We start from the raw sequence: 16,051 nt of genomic DNA, 5'->3' as shown, positions 1-16,051 counted from the left end.
CTTCTCTGTGTTTACTTTCTCTCCACGATCTTGGCCCCTCAGTTCCTGGACTCCAGTTTTTCTCCCCCCAGCCCTGTGAGACTGTAGAGAACTCTGCTTATCTTTTCTGCCCCTTCATACCCACATTCTCCTCAATTTGTCAGCCTTTATATCTGTGCTGTTTGGGAAGGGCAGAGAACTCAAGGGAAAACTGACATAAAATGGAGGCTAATCTCAATGAGTGTCTCTTCCGCTTGGGATCTTGGCCCCTTAAGACTGGCTGCCCCGATTGCTCTCCAAAACCTTCATGCAAATTCTTAAAAAATATTTTGTCAAGCTTGTCAAGTTGTTCTTGGTGGGAAGACCAGTCTACACTAGTCTGCAATAGCTCGAGTTATTTACCTTCAGTGTTTCTGGCAAAGCCACATGACCTACTAGCTATAGAAACTCTGGGGTTGTGCAATAGTCCAAAAGCCCTTTTAGCTTCAGGGCAGAGGCAAACTGCCATCAAGAAAAGCCTGTGAAGAACCTAGGGGTAAGACGGGAATAAAGACACAGACCTACTAGAGAATGGACTTGAGGACATGGGGAGGGGGAAGGGTAAGCTGTGACAAAGTGAGAGAGTGGCATGGACCTATATACACTACCAAATGTAAAATAGATAGCTAGTGTGAAGGAGCCGCATAGCACAGGGAGATCAGCTCGGTGCTTTGTGACCACCTAGAGGGGTGGGATAGGGAGGGTGGGAGGGAGGGAGATGCAAGAGGGAAGAGATATGGGAACATATGTATATGTATAACTGATTCACTTTGTTATAAAGCAGAAACTCACACACCATTGTAAAGCAATTATACTCCAAAAAAGATGTTAAAAAAAAAAAAAAAAAGAAAAGCCTGGCCAGCTGTTCTTCCAAGTCAGCCATAAGCAAAGCTCAGAGACAATCAAAGAAGTAGGTCCTTGGCTATCCCAACCCCCTTAGAAAAAGTAGATCCTTGACAAAGTCTGCTCTGAGGAGCAGCTCTGGACTATGCATGCAAATTTCAAAATGTCCAAATTTTCACAATACTTTTTGTCTGATTGTTATACTATAGAAATATTATAAAACATGAGGTACTACTCTCTCACCTACAGAGAGAAGTGGAGACTGATACGATCATTCCATCAACTTGGGCTGTGTCTATGCTATTAGTTGAAATATCTTAATCATCAAATCCCCTGCCTGTCTCCCAAATACACACACACCCCTTCTAAAATGCTCTAAAATTCATATGTGTAAATTTAAATATAGGGTACATCAAGAGGAATACCACAAACACTAATTTGAAAAGATATATGCACCTCGATGATCATAGCAGCATTATTTACAATAGCCAAGACATGGAAGCAACTTAAGTGCCCATCAACAGATGAATGGATAAAGAAGATGTGTTGTGTATATATATTCACAAGGGAATATTACTCAGCCATAAGAAGAATGAAATCCTGCCATTTAAGCAATGTGGATGGACCTAGAAAATATTACGCTTAATGAAATAAGACAGAGAAAGACAAATGCTGTATGATATCATTTATATGTGGAATCTAAAAAATAATAGAAATGAATGTATATGCAAAACAGAAACAGACTCACAGATATAGAAAACAAACTTACAGTTACCAAAGGGGAGAGGAAAAGGGGGAAGGGACAAATTAGGGGTATGAGATTGATATGAACTACTAGGTATAAAATAATAAGCAACAAGGATATACTGTATAGCACAGGAAATTATAGCCATTGTCTTATAATAACTTACAATGAAGTATAATCTGCAAAAATACTGAATCACTGTGGGGTACACCTGAAACTAGTATAATATTGTAAATCAACTATACTTCAAAAAGAAGAGAAATACCACAAACTTCTGTTTCAACTTTAATTGGACTAAAATACTGCAAGAATTACTTTTTATTCTCTGAGTTTTTTTTTTAAAGAAAAAGCAAAAATAGAATTTGAATGACTAAACACTAAATATACAATTAACAAAATAGTTGATTAATTACCATAATAAATCAGAGTAACAGAATTAGAAAATAAGTTTATAAAGACAAATATTGTTCACTCATTTCCTTTCAGTTACAATGAATTTCATCCCTTACTATCTTAATGTATTCTAACTTCTGGATTTCTCATTTTGCTGGCTTATTGAGATTAACCTCAAAATCCTTAGAAAAAGAAAATGAACAGCAAAAGCAACATCTAAAATACTGTGAACCTTTTAACCATTAAATATACTTTTGAAACTAGCATTTACCAACATTTCAGTGTCTACTGTTTACCTAACAACTGTATAATAATGCATTTCTGCCCAAGTAATTTTATCCTTTCCTTCTTTTTAAAAATCAAGTCCTATTTGAATTGTGGTAGAGGATTTTACTATTTAAACAATCCTGTAATAAAAGCATGAGGAAAAAGAATTTCTTTGGTAAAGTCAGCTCTTCCTTTTTGTTTATGTTTTTCCAAATTTGGAATGTCTATTATTAAATTGAAAAACATGAAGCAGAGCTATTTTTGAGCAGGTATAAATTTTAAGTAATTCTGAAACCCTATTCAAGAGTTGAATTATATTTGAGGTAATATGACAGATTTCAAAAACACAATTAGAGCCTTTGATATTAATGAATGCATATTTAGCTAAATTAACATTTATGGGTTGGTTGTCAAGAGAGCTATTTCCTAGGAGGGATGTCTGTCTCCCTGTGTTTCCCCCCATTGAGAGGCCGTCTTCAAGACAACATTTTCCCCTTAAAGCTTGCAGTAATGTGAATTCATTTTTAATCATAAGGTTAAACGTAGTCTTATGCGTTCTCTAAGTTCTCGTTCTCTTCATTTGCTTTCCTTTGGTAGTTGTCTAAAGCCAGAATCCTGCAGCTTATTCAGAAATGTTTAAGCCAGACTGCCAAACACCTCTTCCTCTTCCTGCAGCTTTTGAAAAGCCATTTCTCAGATGTATAGGAATTCTTGTTTGTCGAAAATCTGCATGAATCTAAAATTAAACACAACAACAGAAATTCATGTTGAAAAGAATTTGTAAAGAAGGAAACCATGGCAACAGAATCATTTATTTTTAAACCGCACCAGCCCTTATCTCTACCTTCACCCCAAAACTAAGCACACTCAGGCCATAGCTTGCTCCATGCTGCTTTATTCCCATTGTAATTCGGCAACAGTCAAAAATCGCCACAGGAATTGTTATATTTATATTACTAAGTACTGTGCAAGCCAGGCTTCTTCATGTTTACTCACTCACATTATCCTGCAAATGGCCTTGGAGGAACCTGCGTGGTTGTCAAGGGAAAGCTCAGGTAATGCCTCCTTCAGGGGCAACACCACTATTAATGCCAAGGAAAGGCTCTGTAGTGGGGAGATTAGAGTCCTGATTTAATTACTCAGGGATTCCCCATCTTATCAGAAGTGGGCCCATGCTGGGCAAGAGCAGATGTAACTGCAGCAAATTCCAACATGGTTTCCCTTGGCCCCCAGGGACCCTGTCTGTGCACAGTATCTAGAAAGCTCTGTTCCTGCTATACCACTGCCTTTTATATCAGTGCCCGATGTTACATCACCTTGCCAGGAGAACTTCCACTTACAGTGTACGGGCTTTCTTTAAGCAAACGATTACAAACTTCAGGCAAAGACTGTTTGGTTAAAATGTCTTAAAAGTGCTCATTGGGGGTTTCCCTGGTGGCACAGTGGTTGAGAATCTGCCTGCTAATGCAGGGGACACGGGTTCGAGCCCTGGTCTGGGAGGATCCCACATGCCGCGGAGCAACTAGGCCCGTGAGCCACAACTACTGAGCCTGCGCGTCTGGAGCCTGCAGTCCGCAACGAGAGGCCGCGATAGTGAGAGGCCCGCACACCGCGATGAAGAGTGGCCCCCGCTTGCCGCAACTAGAGAAAGTCCTCGCACAGAAACAAAGACCCAACACAGCAAAAATAAAAAAAATTAAAAAAAAAAAGTGCTCATCAGAAATTTTCAGGTGATTGATAACACTGGAAAACACAAGCATATTTTCTGTGAATAATTTCAAAACCAACACACTTTCCAGACGGGTATATATTTGAAAATCTACTAGCCTCTTTTAATAAATATCAACTGATAGGGTATGGTATTTGCAATGTGTCTTTCCTAATTCCTTTGTCTATTCTGATTTCCGTTAGTTCAGTCGCTTGAAAAACTTAGGGTGTCTGAAGATAAGGGTTCATTCCTCATTGATTCAGTTGAGCTGTTCAACCCAGAAGAGCCCTAAGAGAAATGCAGACTTCAGTGTTGAAGATCAAAGCCTTGAGTAATAGAAATAGGCACAAGAATACATTTGAAGCCAGGAAGGGCATTAACCCAATAAGCCAATTGAATTACTTGGAAAATTGATCTTATATTTGCTGAAATAAATCAAAATCTGAGAGTTAAAAGGACGCTGGCCCACTATCTGTGAACCACATTAGTTAGGTGAGCAAGTGACAGGGAACATTTTGAAATGTCTGAACAAATTGCTTTTAGGCATTCAAGGCGCACCCACTTTGGGGAGGAAGTAAGTATTTAAACTCCTTTCTGTTGTCATCAAACACCGTAATGAAAAGAATGCTGAAATGAGCATAAAGATAATGGAAGATTTGTACTTGAATATTTTATTTATAGTTAACCTATTTTTTTAATTTTTATTTTATATTGGCGTATAGTTGATTAGCTAGCCTACTCTTAAATTGATGTTTTAAAGTGTCTGATGGGGCTTCCCTGGTGGCGCAGTGGTTGAGAGTCTGCCTGCCGATGCAGGGGACACGGGTTCGAGCCCCGGTCCGGGAAGATCCCACATGCCGCAAAGTGGCTGGGCTCGTGAGCTATGGCCACTGAGCCTGCGCGTCCGGACCCTGTGCTGCACAACGGGAGAGACCACAACAGTGAGAAGCCCGCGTACCCAAAAATAAAAAATAAAAAAATAAAGTGTGTGATGTGTAATAAGATAATGAGAATTAATATGTCAGGCAATCAAGGAAAGCAGGGTAGAAAACAGCTGAGATTAGCTGGAGGAGGCCTGGGATGCAAAAGGTATGTTTCATGAGGTGCTGCCCCCTTGCCAGGAGAGAGCCATTGCGTGGCCCAGAAGCTTTCTGGCCACCATCCTAAATGGAAAACAAGCACTTACGTGATTCACGTTGTCCATGAGCTAAATCTGGAGCAGTTGTTCAGAAGAAGCATAATTATTTCTGGTACTTAGACCTGAGAGAAATTTCCCCCTCTCATGGGTCTTCGTAAAAAAGCCAGTGAGTCATCTGGTGAAGGTCTGGGAGAGCATCTTCCCTGGGGCGGAGAAGGGGGGCAGGGACATTTCATGGAGGAACTGCCTCCTATCAGGCCACTCTTCCACTCAGCAGTAAAGGAAGTCACTTAACCTCTTGGTGACAGAGATGCTTCAACTGGAAAACAAGGGACTGGGTGAACGCTTGGGCTCCATCCAGCAGTAAAATTCTGTTTCTTGGATACTGATCGCTGCAGTATGTCCTTTAAAAGCTCTGCTTGCTACAATTTTTCATCTTAGAAGGCATATTTCAATATTCTTGAGATAAAACTATGTACATGTGTTTGTGTGTATGTATTCAGACTTTCTATTCATTGATCCACTGTTCCAGACAGAGTCCAGGGAAACAGAATCCACACCAGTCATTTAAAAAGGGAACATTTAATAGAACGAATTATTAACTGGTAGCAGCTACATAGCCTCTAAGAGGGCATAAAGGAGAATTCAAAGAACCTCCCAGTGTTGAGAGGCAGTACTCAGTGAAGGAAGACCACTGCGGTGAGAGGGGGCATCCTCTCCAACACAGATGTAGAATTCATTGCTGACAGTGTGGCTGGACCCACTGGATGGCAGAGAAGTTCACCGAATAGCTCCAGGACAAAACTGGTCACAGCCAGCTGGCAGGAGCTGGTGAGAAGGGAAACCGGCAAAGGGATTGAATTCAGAAAGCCTTCCACTGGGGTCCCGGCAAGACTTGCTGGAGGGCTGTGCCATTGGACCTCCTGAACACACACCTCTAGCAGCTGCATCCTAGGAGCAAGATGAGAGGATGCAACCAAGTCAAGAGAAGTCTTTTCTCTGGCACTGTCCCTCCTCTGGCACCCTCCACTGACAAAGCTTAATATGCTGCCAGCTGGCAAAGGAGAAATCTTCATGGGTTCCAACTCCAATATCATAAAGCAAGGCAATAAAGGGTAAATTTGGAGCCCAGAGGCAATTAATTGATCATGGGCATACCTACCCTTCCTTAAGTCATTAAATTCCAAAATGTGTAGTGTGCAAATGCTCCTGACACATTTTATGCTACAGTATAAAAAAAGCGATGCATTTTACAGTGTTCAAAGTTTTGGAAAGACAAACAGGGGGAGTGAGGCCTAGATTATCAGTCATTTCACCAACAGTCACTTAGTAAGCCAATAATCATCTGAAAACTATTTGGGGTAAATGTTAATTCATTTATTCAGGCAGCCAACAAGTTTTGTTTTTGTTTTTGTTTTTTTTTGGTTTTTTTGCGGTACGCGGGCCTCTCACTGTTGTGGCCTCTCCCGTTGCGGAGCACAGGCTCCGGACGCGCAGGCTCAGTGGCCATGGCTCACGGGCCTGGCCGCTCCGCGGCATGTGGGATCTTCCCGGACGGGGGCACGAACCCGTGTCCCCTGCATCGGCAGGCAGACTCTCAACCACTGCGCCACTAGGGAAGCCCAACAACAAATATTTTATGAGTACAGTCGGCTCTCTGTATCTGTGGGTTCCACATCTGTGGATTCAATCAAACATGAATTGAAAATATTCTCCAAAAAAAAACCTCCAGGAGGTTCCAAAAAGCAAAACTTTGATTTCTCATGTGCCAGCAGATATTTACGTACCATTTACATAGTATGAGGTATTTGAAGTAATCTAGAGATGATTTAAAGTATACAAGAGGATGTGCATAGGTTATATGCAAATGCCATACCATTTTATATGAAGAACTTGAGCACCCATGGATCTTGTTATCCATGGGGGTCCTAGAACCAGTCCCCTGTGGATACCAAGGGACAAGTGTACCTACTATATGCTAGGTGCTGGAGACACAGAGAAAGATAAAAATGAAAAAAGCCCCAAGGACTTTGCAGTGATGAGTGCTCTGAAGAAGTTGCATCAGTGCTGTGGAAGAAAAGTTAGGGAGACGTTACCTACCCAAGAATGGGGAGAAGAATGTCATCAGGAAGTGCAAGTGAAGGTGAGTGGAAAGGAGTTCATTGCCCAAATGGAGGGTGTGGTGGGAAAAAAGTGTCCCAGGACTGGGCACATCGGGTGCAGAGACCCACCATGGGAAAAGACATATATTCAAGGAACTGAGAGAAGGTCTGTGTCCCTAAAACCTGAGGATCCCTTCTTAGGAAGGGGTCACTGAGAGAGATGAATATTCCAGTGGAACACCTTTCACTTCATCTGTGCCATCTGTTCTTCTGGGTCTCCAGCCTGTTGGCCCATGCTGTGGATCTGGACTTGCCAGCCTCCCTATCTGCGTGAGCCAATTCCTTATGATAAATCTCTTTCTATCTATACTACACTTTTGTTTCTCTGGAGAACCCTGAATAACACAGGTTTTGATAGGTACGAAAATACCATGCAGGCACTTTTTAAGGATTTTGTCTGTATCTCAGTGGTTCACAACCCGGGGAAATTTGAGGACATTTGGCAATGTCTGTAGACATTTTTGGTTGTCACCACTTGGGGAGGGTGACATTGGCACCTGGGGAATAGAGACCCGTCTCTATCTTCTGAAATGAAAGAAGACAATCCCCACAACAGGGAATTATCCCCTCCATGTTGTCAGCAGTAGCAATGTTGAGAAACCCTGCTCTATCTGGATGGATAGTGACCGACATATGTTAAGCAGAGCTGCGCGTGTGCCATTCGGGGGAGGTGGTGGAAGGTGAGAGCAGTGAGACTGATGTCTTGCATTTCGAAAAGCTCTTGCTCTAGAGGAAGTCCATAGTAGGGGGTCTTGAGAAATACTGCTGTCAATATTAGCCTTGTAAAACCCTAAGTAAAATTGGTTGGTTTACTATCTTTCATAATATTATTATTTAAAAATCACAGCTATAAAAATTCTAGACCCTGTCTTTCAGGAAGAAGGAGAAAATGAGAGACAGCAGTATTTCAATGACTCAAAGTAGGGGAAACAATGAAAACATGGATAATGTCCATCAGTTCGTTATCCAAATGATGTGTCACAGGTTTCTGTGAAATTAAGGGATCAATGTATTTTCTATTGACTCAACTTTCAGACTCAAAAACATGTTCGGGTAAGAAATTCAACAAATTCCCTCAAATTTCCATATGGTTAATTAAGTATTATTGAAGACTAGCTCTACAGGAAGTCATAAATATTCCAGTGGAAAGGTAACAAAGACTAAATTCTGAGATTTCTAATTTGAAACCACAGGACCCTTAGCTGAGATCGAGGGGAAAAGATCCTGGTTGCTGCAGGAAGTTTTTGGTATTGTGGTGATAGAAGTGAAAATTAGGAAAAAGTACTTTCGAATAGCACGGGATGTCCCATAGTATGAAACACGTTCAGAGAGCATAGTATACCCACCACTCCTTAGTTTGCTGCCCATTCACTTTACCTTACCTTGACCTCAGGAAGGATAACATTTTAAAAGTTGGACACCTTTCTAATGAATTCTGTCTAGAGATTACAAAAACTAGATTGCAGATATACTTCTATAAACAGATTTGTATTAAGAGTTTTAAAAGAGATTTTGTTTTCAGCTGTGTTTAAAATGAATTACAAATACTGAAAACTCTTTGTTGCAAAGATTTTAACTAGACTTGTTTGAGTACTTGGCAAACCCTTAATTTTCCTTCTAAATTCTAATTGAACCAGGTCATTGCTCATCTAGAACTAACTTCATCAATGTGCCAGTTTTCACTGTATTTTCAAAGTAGCAAATACTTCTTTTGATCCTTAGAGAATGAGAAACTATCAGGAAAAAAATGAAATTGGTGGATTTCCACTATGCAGCCAGTGAAAACAGCTAAAAATTAAACTGTCCCCAAAATAAATATTAAAATATTCTATCTTAATGCAAATAAAACAAAAAATCTCCATGCGGGCTGGGAAATAAGTAACCACAAGAGTATTCCTTAAGTAGACAAATCCTACAGTATTAAAATTCAAGAGATTCCATTTGTTCTCATCCTGGTGAAAAAGCATACATCACTCTGCTGTATTGAGCCTTCTAGACATTTTTTAATCTGTATCTTCAAGCATCCCCTTCCCCACTATTTGTTTAAAATAAATAAGCAAGCAAATAAACTTGAGTATTAGAAAGGAAAACTAGTGAAAACTCGAATTACTTGATAGTTAACCAATCAGTAGTGTATATTAGATCCTTAACAGTTGATATCCTAAAGGCTAAGTTTGGGATTGACATGTACACACTGCTATATTTAAAACAGATAACCAATAAGGACCTACTGTAATAAATAAGTAAATAATAAAAATTTTAAAATCACTGTAAGAAAAAAAGAGTAAGTAAGATTTGGGACTTGATACTGTATATATTCAGTAACTGACTCTTCAATCCAGAGGCCTCCTGTATACATTTTTACAACTATGAACTGCCTTGGTTCCTCAGCTGCACTTGAGCTGGTTCCAATTCTACATTTTACTCCCAGTGTTTACACATATTCACCTTTCACTCACAATCCTGATAAGGGGAATTGCATTTCTTTGGAGATGGAAGCAATTTAGATAGTGGTTAAAAGGAAGTGTTGATGAACACACAGCTGCGGGGGTGATGTCTGCAAGTTTTAATGACCGGCCTGCAAAGAATCAGAAGCACAATTTATAACAGCACCAACCTTCCCACCGCTTGCTACATCACATTTTAAATCAAAGAAAACAAAAGATTTTAAGAGAGGGAACATGTGGCCAACTGTTCACACTGTAGTCCCTGAAATCAATCTACTCCACCGGAGGACACTTCAAATGTTAGCCATTTTCCTTCCTGCTTTGTGACTTTTTTGTTTTTGTTGTTGATACTTATCTTCTCTTGGCCAGACTGTTGGCTGACACACTATTTTTAAACATTTATATGACTTCTTCTTATGCATTCCAGAGGGGGAAGGACCTTTTGTTATAGGTAGTAAAAATCAAGCGAAACAGAGAGGGTTGTGATTTGCCAAAGGTCAAAGGTCATGACAAGTGAATGACTCCAGAGGCCTTGAGGTCAAAGGTGCAACTACAATCCCATAACCTCCACTAGGTTTTTTACATCACAAAGGAGAACAGAGCTTTTCTAGCTTCTGTGAAGGAATCCATAGGCATGTTCACATTTTTCCTTGAAAAATTATTTCGAAATGATTCTGCCCATGATTATTTTTCCTCTTGAAACCAAGTGGCATGAAATAAGCTTTTATATAAATTGAATGTCTCCTTAGCCTTTTATTAGTATTCTATATTGGCAACCTAGAGGAGGAAGAACTAACAAAGATTAATATGTGCTTTTCAAATGGAAAATAAGCACATTTTTTTAGAAGATCAAAACCCAAACCAAAGAAGTACATTTATCTTTTTTGTTATTTTTTCCAATCCATGTGCATTTATTGAGTGTACCTAAAAATCTGTTCTTCTTGAAAAGCTAACAGCAATAGTGATCTCTTATGCTTTCTATTTGACGTATATCTTTACGCTAAATTCTGAATACAGGTCCCAAATAAAGTTTTTGTAATGGGCACCATTCTGGTACTATTTTAATGTGTTTTTTCTTTCTTTCTTTTTTTGCTAATTTAAAACAAGTAAATACCAGGGCCACTGTTTAGGTCAGAATGTCTGTGGCCAATCTCATAATATATTAGTAGCTGGAGCTATATCTATACCATGTAAAGGGGAAGAAAAATGCAAAACCTTATTTTTCAGCTCCATTGGTTTCTAACCTCTCACGAGCACTTAATTCCACACAGAGAAGGAAATAGTCACGCTGTAGAATCCTGTGGCCCATGAAGGGTAATTGGATAACATCTTTTGAAAGATTTACAAGGCTGCCAAGGATTTTGCCAGCTTTAAACCTGATTGATTCAGTGTGAAAAGATCTGAACAATTCTGACCTAAAAGTTTAAAGGCAGACCTTTCCTGTGAAAGTATAATTTAAAGCCTGTAATAAAATTGTATTGGAAAACACCACATTGAAGAACACAGGCATAAATTGCAAAACAGCATTAAGTTAAAGGACTTTTTTTTTCCATTAAGTCCTCTGAAAGAACCCTAATTGTTCACCAGATACTTTAATAATGAGGTGTTTTGGGTTGGGCTTTTTTTTTTTTTTCCCCTGGAAAAAGTCCCTAAAGAAAGACAAAATTAGCCAACTATTTTGCCTCCCTAACCAAAAAGTTTGACTTCTTGCTTAGAAATGCAGGTGGAATTTCTACAACTTTTTTCTTACTAGGTAAAATAAGGAAAAGTGAAATTTCATTTATCTTTAACAAACAAAGAATAGATCAAACAGACTTGTTTCATATTTTAATTTTTCAAAGTGCTGATTCTCATCATGTATTTAGTTCCATCTTGACAAAATATATATACACATAATTAGTGCAATACTTTGTGGGTAGGAGCAAATGCTTGCGATGACTCAGACAGATTAATGATTAAACATCTTCCAGCTAATTACTCCAGGCCATTAATTATTTATCCAAGTCCATAAGTCTATCATCTAGTTTAGCCTCTCTCTTCTACTGCCTATTTTAGAAAAGACAGGTTTAGAAAAATGGAAGTGTAAAAATTTCAAATAAAATTCAGTAGAGTACATACTTTTTTTTCTTTTTCTTTAAAATCAGGGAAAAATTGAGACCATGGTATTTAGACAAAAGTCTGTTTATCTTTAAACAATACCTCCTTTGTGACATGAACACTAACTTTGCATTTCCTCCTCAAATTTCAGTTTGAAGGATTTAGGGAAAAATTCCATGTGCCCACTTACCTGTGATTTGAGCAATATGCCATTTGCCTGTTGATTCTTTGAACCATGTGAACTGGTCTTAGATGTTTAAAATAGGAATCTTGATTTATGGGTACTTTTGTCACTACATACATATTTACATGTGACCAGAAATGGTTGCTTTCTATGTACATTTGTGAGCACACTAACTTTCCAACAAATTGAACGCTCTCCCACCTTTTAAAAAGGCAGAATAAGAACAGAACGGTGGCGCTAAGGGAAAAAAAAGCTTCAATTAAGAAACACGTAAAGGAGGAGCCCTCTTCTGCGTAGAATAGTTGGTACCTAGAAGAGGCATTCAGAAAGGAAGGAGGGACAATGTGCTGGGCTCTCAGATTTCTTTCCTGAAGAATTAGGTAATTAGTTAGCTCAGGCTTTCACCCCCTTCCATACTCTAAGTAGAGTTCAGTGTCTAGGAGGTAATTCAACAAGCCACCTGAAAATCCTGTCTTGTGAATTAAAAGAGTTCCCCCTTATTGCATAAAGAGTCGAATAATTTCCACTGTATCAGCTTCCAGCTGGCTGTTAGCGATTTCTGCTGGATGCATTACTTCATTGGTCTATACCAGTACTCTAAGCTGGCAGGGTCCCCAGAAGCTCTTCTTCAGAACGTTACAGTTAGTTAAGCTGAAAATTAACTACGGGAAAAATACCCCAGGGTGAATGAAGAGGCAAATTAGGGATTGGCAATAAAAACATTTTTTGACATGTTCAAATCGCATCAAATAGCTTTATACAAAGTCATCCTCCAAGAACGGCTAAGAACAGAGACAGCCTTTTCTAGTGGCCTGATTTTGGGTTCTGGTGCCACCTAGTGGGGCAGGGAGGAAGAGACGATGCAAAAGAGGACTGACCCCAGTCATCACTCAGGAGATCAAGACGATTGTCTTAATTTCCTTCATATCACTATGTACATATATTTTAAAAACGTTATCACTTTCCTCATGCAGTACTTTTCAGCACTCCCCGTCAGTTAAAGGACTGAGATCGAATCCCTCTTTTGCTGACGTTCAAAGCCTCCTGCAATCTGATTCCTGTCTATCTTTGAAGCGCTACTCGGCAGCCACTTCTCGGTGAATTTTTCCTAACGGCCAGGCTGGTCTGCTCTGGACAGCATTCCTTACCTTTGCTCATGTCGCCTTTTCAGTCAGCACAGATTCTCTTACCCTTTTAGAGTCTCATATTTAGAAAGACCTTGTGGTTACTAGCACCTCCCAGAAAATTCCCACCTAAGAAGTCCTCCAACCTCTTTCTGAGGCAACGAATTTAATCTTATCTGAAATGGCTTGTTATATTTTCAGCTACTCCTGGCACACAGTACTTTCTTATACTGGACCCACACCTCCAGTTCAAGAGCAGGGTAAGTGCTAGATGTAGGTGGTGCAGTGCACAGACTCGGGAACAAGGCGGGTTCCAATTCCAGCTTTGTAACTTTCTAGTTGTGTGACACTGAGTACATGATAAGTTCCCCAAGTCTTAGTTTCTTTACCTGTAAAATGGGGATAAGAACAGTGCCTATTATCATTCAAGGTCATGAATCAGCTTATATGTGTGAAAGTGCTTAGAACAGTATGTGACGTGCAGTATGTACGTGCTTTGTAGGTGTCCGATTTATTATATTTATAGCTTTGGGAAATCATTAAGATACAGGTGATGGCTGCAGTAATGAAAAGAGTGTACTGAACAACACATCTCAGTGTGTATACTTGGAGCACCCTACCTGTAAGATGCTCCCCTAGCTAAGGTTCCATGGGGACATAAGTTGGGGAGGTAATTAGTTAGCTCAGGCTTTCACCCCCTTCCATACTCTAAGTATTAGAGTTCAGTGTCTAGAAGGGAATTCAACAAGCCACCTGAAAATCCTGTCTCGTGAATTAAAAGAGTTCCCCCTTATTGCATAAAGAGTCGAATAATTTCCACTGTATCAGCTTCCAGCTGGCTGTTAGCAATTTCTGCCGGATGCATTACTTCATTGGTCTATACCAGTACTCTAAACTGTTGTATGCAGCCCTGCTGTATGCAGCTATATCCTATATTATATAGATATATGATAGCTAGCATAATCAAGGTGTCAACTCCTGACATATAACAACCTACCTTTGTCTATTTTGGCATTTCCTAAACCTGTTTGACTCAAGAATTCTTTTTTTTTTTCTCCCGATGTGGACCTTTTTTTTTTTTTTTAAGTCTTTATTGAATTTGTTACAGTACTGCTTCTGTTTTATGTTTTTTTGTTTTTGTGGCCACGAGGTATGTGGCATCTTAGCTCCCTGGCCAGGGATAGAACCCACACCCCCTGCATTGGAAGGTGAAGTCTTAACCACTGGACCACCAGGGAATTCCCAAGAATTCTTCTTAATATAACATCTTGACATCTCATTACCCATTTGTGTTTTAGGAGAGGGATCTTCAACTCAAAACCTTAAAGGACAAAGCCAATAGTGTAAGCCAGGGAAGTAGGCGGGGTGAAATACAGTATGGAGTTGGGTGAATTATGGAAAACCAGAGGACACATGTCTTACCTAAGTGCATTTCAATTTGGTTTGTGAAAACACACTGTGTAGGCCAATGAAAACATAGCTGCAAGCTGAATCTGGGCCATGTTCAGCAAATTTGTGATGCCTGTAGAGCAAGAAAAGAGAACTAGCTGCGTAAACCTGGGGAAGAACCAATTTTTAGAGATATTCAAGAGAAGCTAATGAGAAATTGCGAAGGAACAGTAAGAGATGTGGAACCAGGAAAGAGGAGTACCCTGGGGAAAAAAAGAGGCAAAACAGGGAGGTCTCTGGGGCCACAGAGAAAGTGTATTGGTTTCCTTTTGCTGCTGTGACAAATTAGCACAAACAGTGGCTTAAAACAACACACATGTATTCTTTATCAGTTCTACCAGGCAGAAATCTGACCTGGGTCTCACGGGCTACAAGGAAGGGGTCAGTTGGCAGGGCTGTGTTCCTTCTGGAGGCTTTAGGGGACAATCCACCGCCTATCCTTTCCCAGCTTCTAGAGCCTGCCTACAGCCCTCGGCTGGTGGTCCCTCCCTCCCTCCAATGAAGACGTGTCCAGTCCTTTTCACCTCACATCACTCTGGCCACCTCTCCTGCCTCCCTCTTCAACTTTCAAGGAATCTTGTGATTACATGGGACTCACCTGGATATTCCAAGATACTCGCTCTATTTTAAGGTCAACCAGTTAACAACATGAATTTTATCTGCTGAATTTTTCCCTGCTCTGGTATATATGATATTATATAGGTATTATATAGATATTTTATATATATCTATTGTGTAGATATTATATCACCATACCTATGATCTCTGAAGTTCCCATAGGCACCTAAAGTAGCTCCTTTGTTACTGACTTAGCTAAGAACAAAACCCAACTTTGCTCAGGTTTGCGTGAATCATGCAGCATGATGAACACATGCAGATGTCAGCATACCTTAACTGTAAGTGAAAGTCTCCATCATTACATGACAGAGTTCCAGCTGCACATGAAGCAAGACCAGCTGAGCAACAGCAGCGATGCCAAGCTCCACCCGGATTCCACAGGTCCCAGGAATGGAATCCGCCACATCCTCATTCCTTGATATGCCCCACTGGCAGCAGACATGGGCCCCTGCAGGCAATGGACAGCCAGGAGTTATAAATAAACAGTCAAACAGCCCTTTGCTCTGAATGGCTAATTGCTAGCTGTGCTTTGAGGCTGCTGCTTGGGGCAATACAGTTTTACTCTTGGAATCCTGGGCATTAATTGTTCAACCGTATCATCCTTAATCTAGCCCACATGAAACCAGGAATTTTGGAGGGAAAATACTTGAGCTATAAAGCCTATTAATCTTCTCAGGCTTTCAAAATAGCCATGCTTCCTGATGCAGATAAAGGAAAATGCTTGTCATGACTCTGTTGTCTGTTTACAAGTAAATCTTTTATGGGGTCACATTAGGGACATTGTAAGGCTGTGTTATGCTGATTTGAGTTTTCCAAATGCCAAAATGAAGTGATTCATGAGTGGCTTGGAGTGTAGTT

General features: G+C 40.0%; 1 long non-coding RNA gene across 3 annotated transcripts in view; it reads left to right on the top strand.

Moving 5' to 3' along the window:
• The window catches only part of LOC308605097, a 42,401-nt gene that overhangs the window by 25,345 nt on the left and 1,005 nt on the right, over positions 1 to 16,051 (top strand). For 2 of the 3 annotated variants that reach the window (XR_014013600.1, XR_014013601.1), the window contains exon 4: positions 13,328 to 13,386. This is a non-coding gene — a long non-coding RNA (uncharacterized lncRNA). Of the gene's footprint in view, positions 1 to 1,267; positions 1,605 to 13,327; positions 13,387 to 16,051 lie in introns of those variants that run through there. The other variant, XR_014013602.1, reaches the window with a different exon arrangement.

The sequence above is a fragment of the Mesoplodon bidens genome (genome assembly GCF_964165515.1).
Source record: "Mesoplodon bidens genome assembly, chromosome: 17".
NCBI classification, from domain to species: Eukaryota; Metazoa; Chordata; class Mammalia; order Artiodactyla; family Ziphiidae; genus Mesoplodon; species Mesoplodon bidens.
Note: the sequence above shows the minus strand (reverse complement) of the source record. Positions and strands in the feature narration are given on the sequence as shown.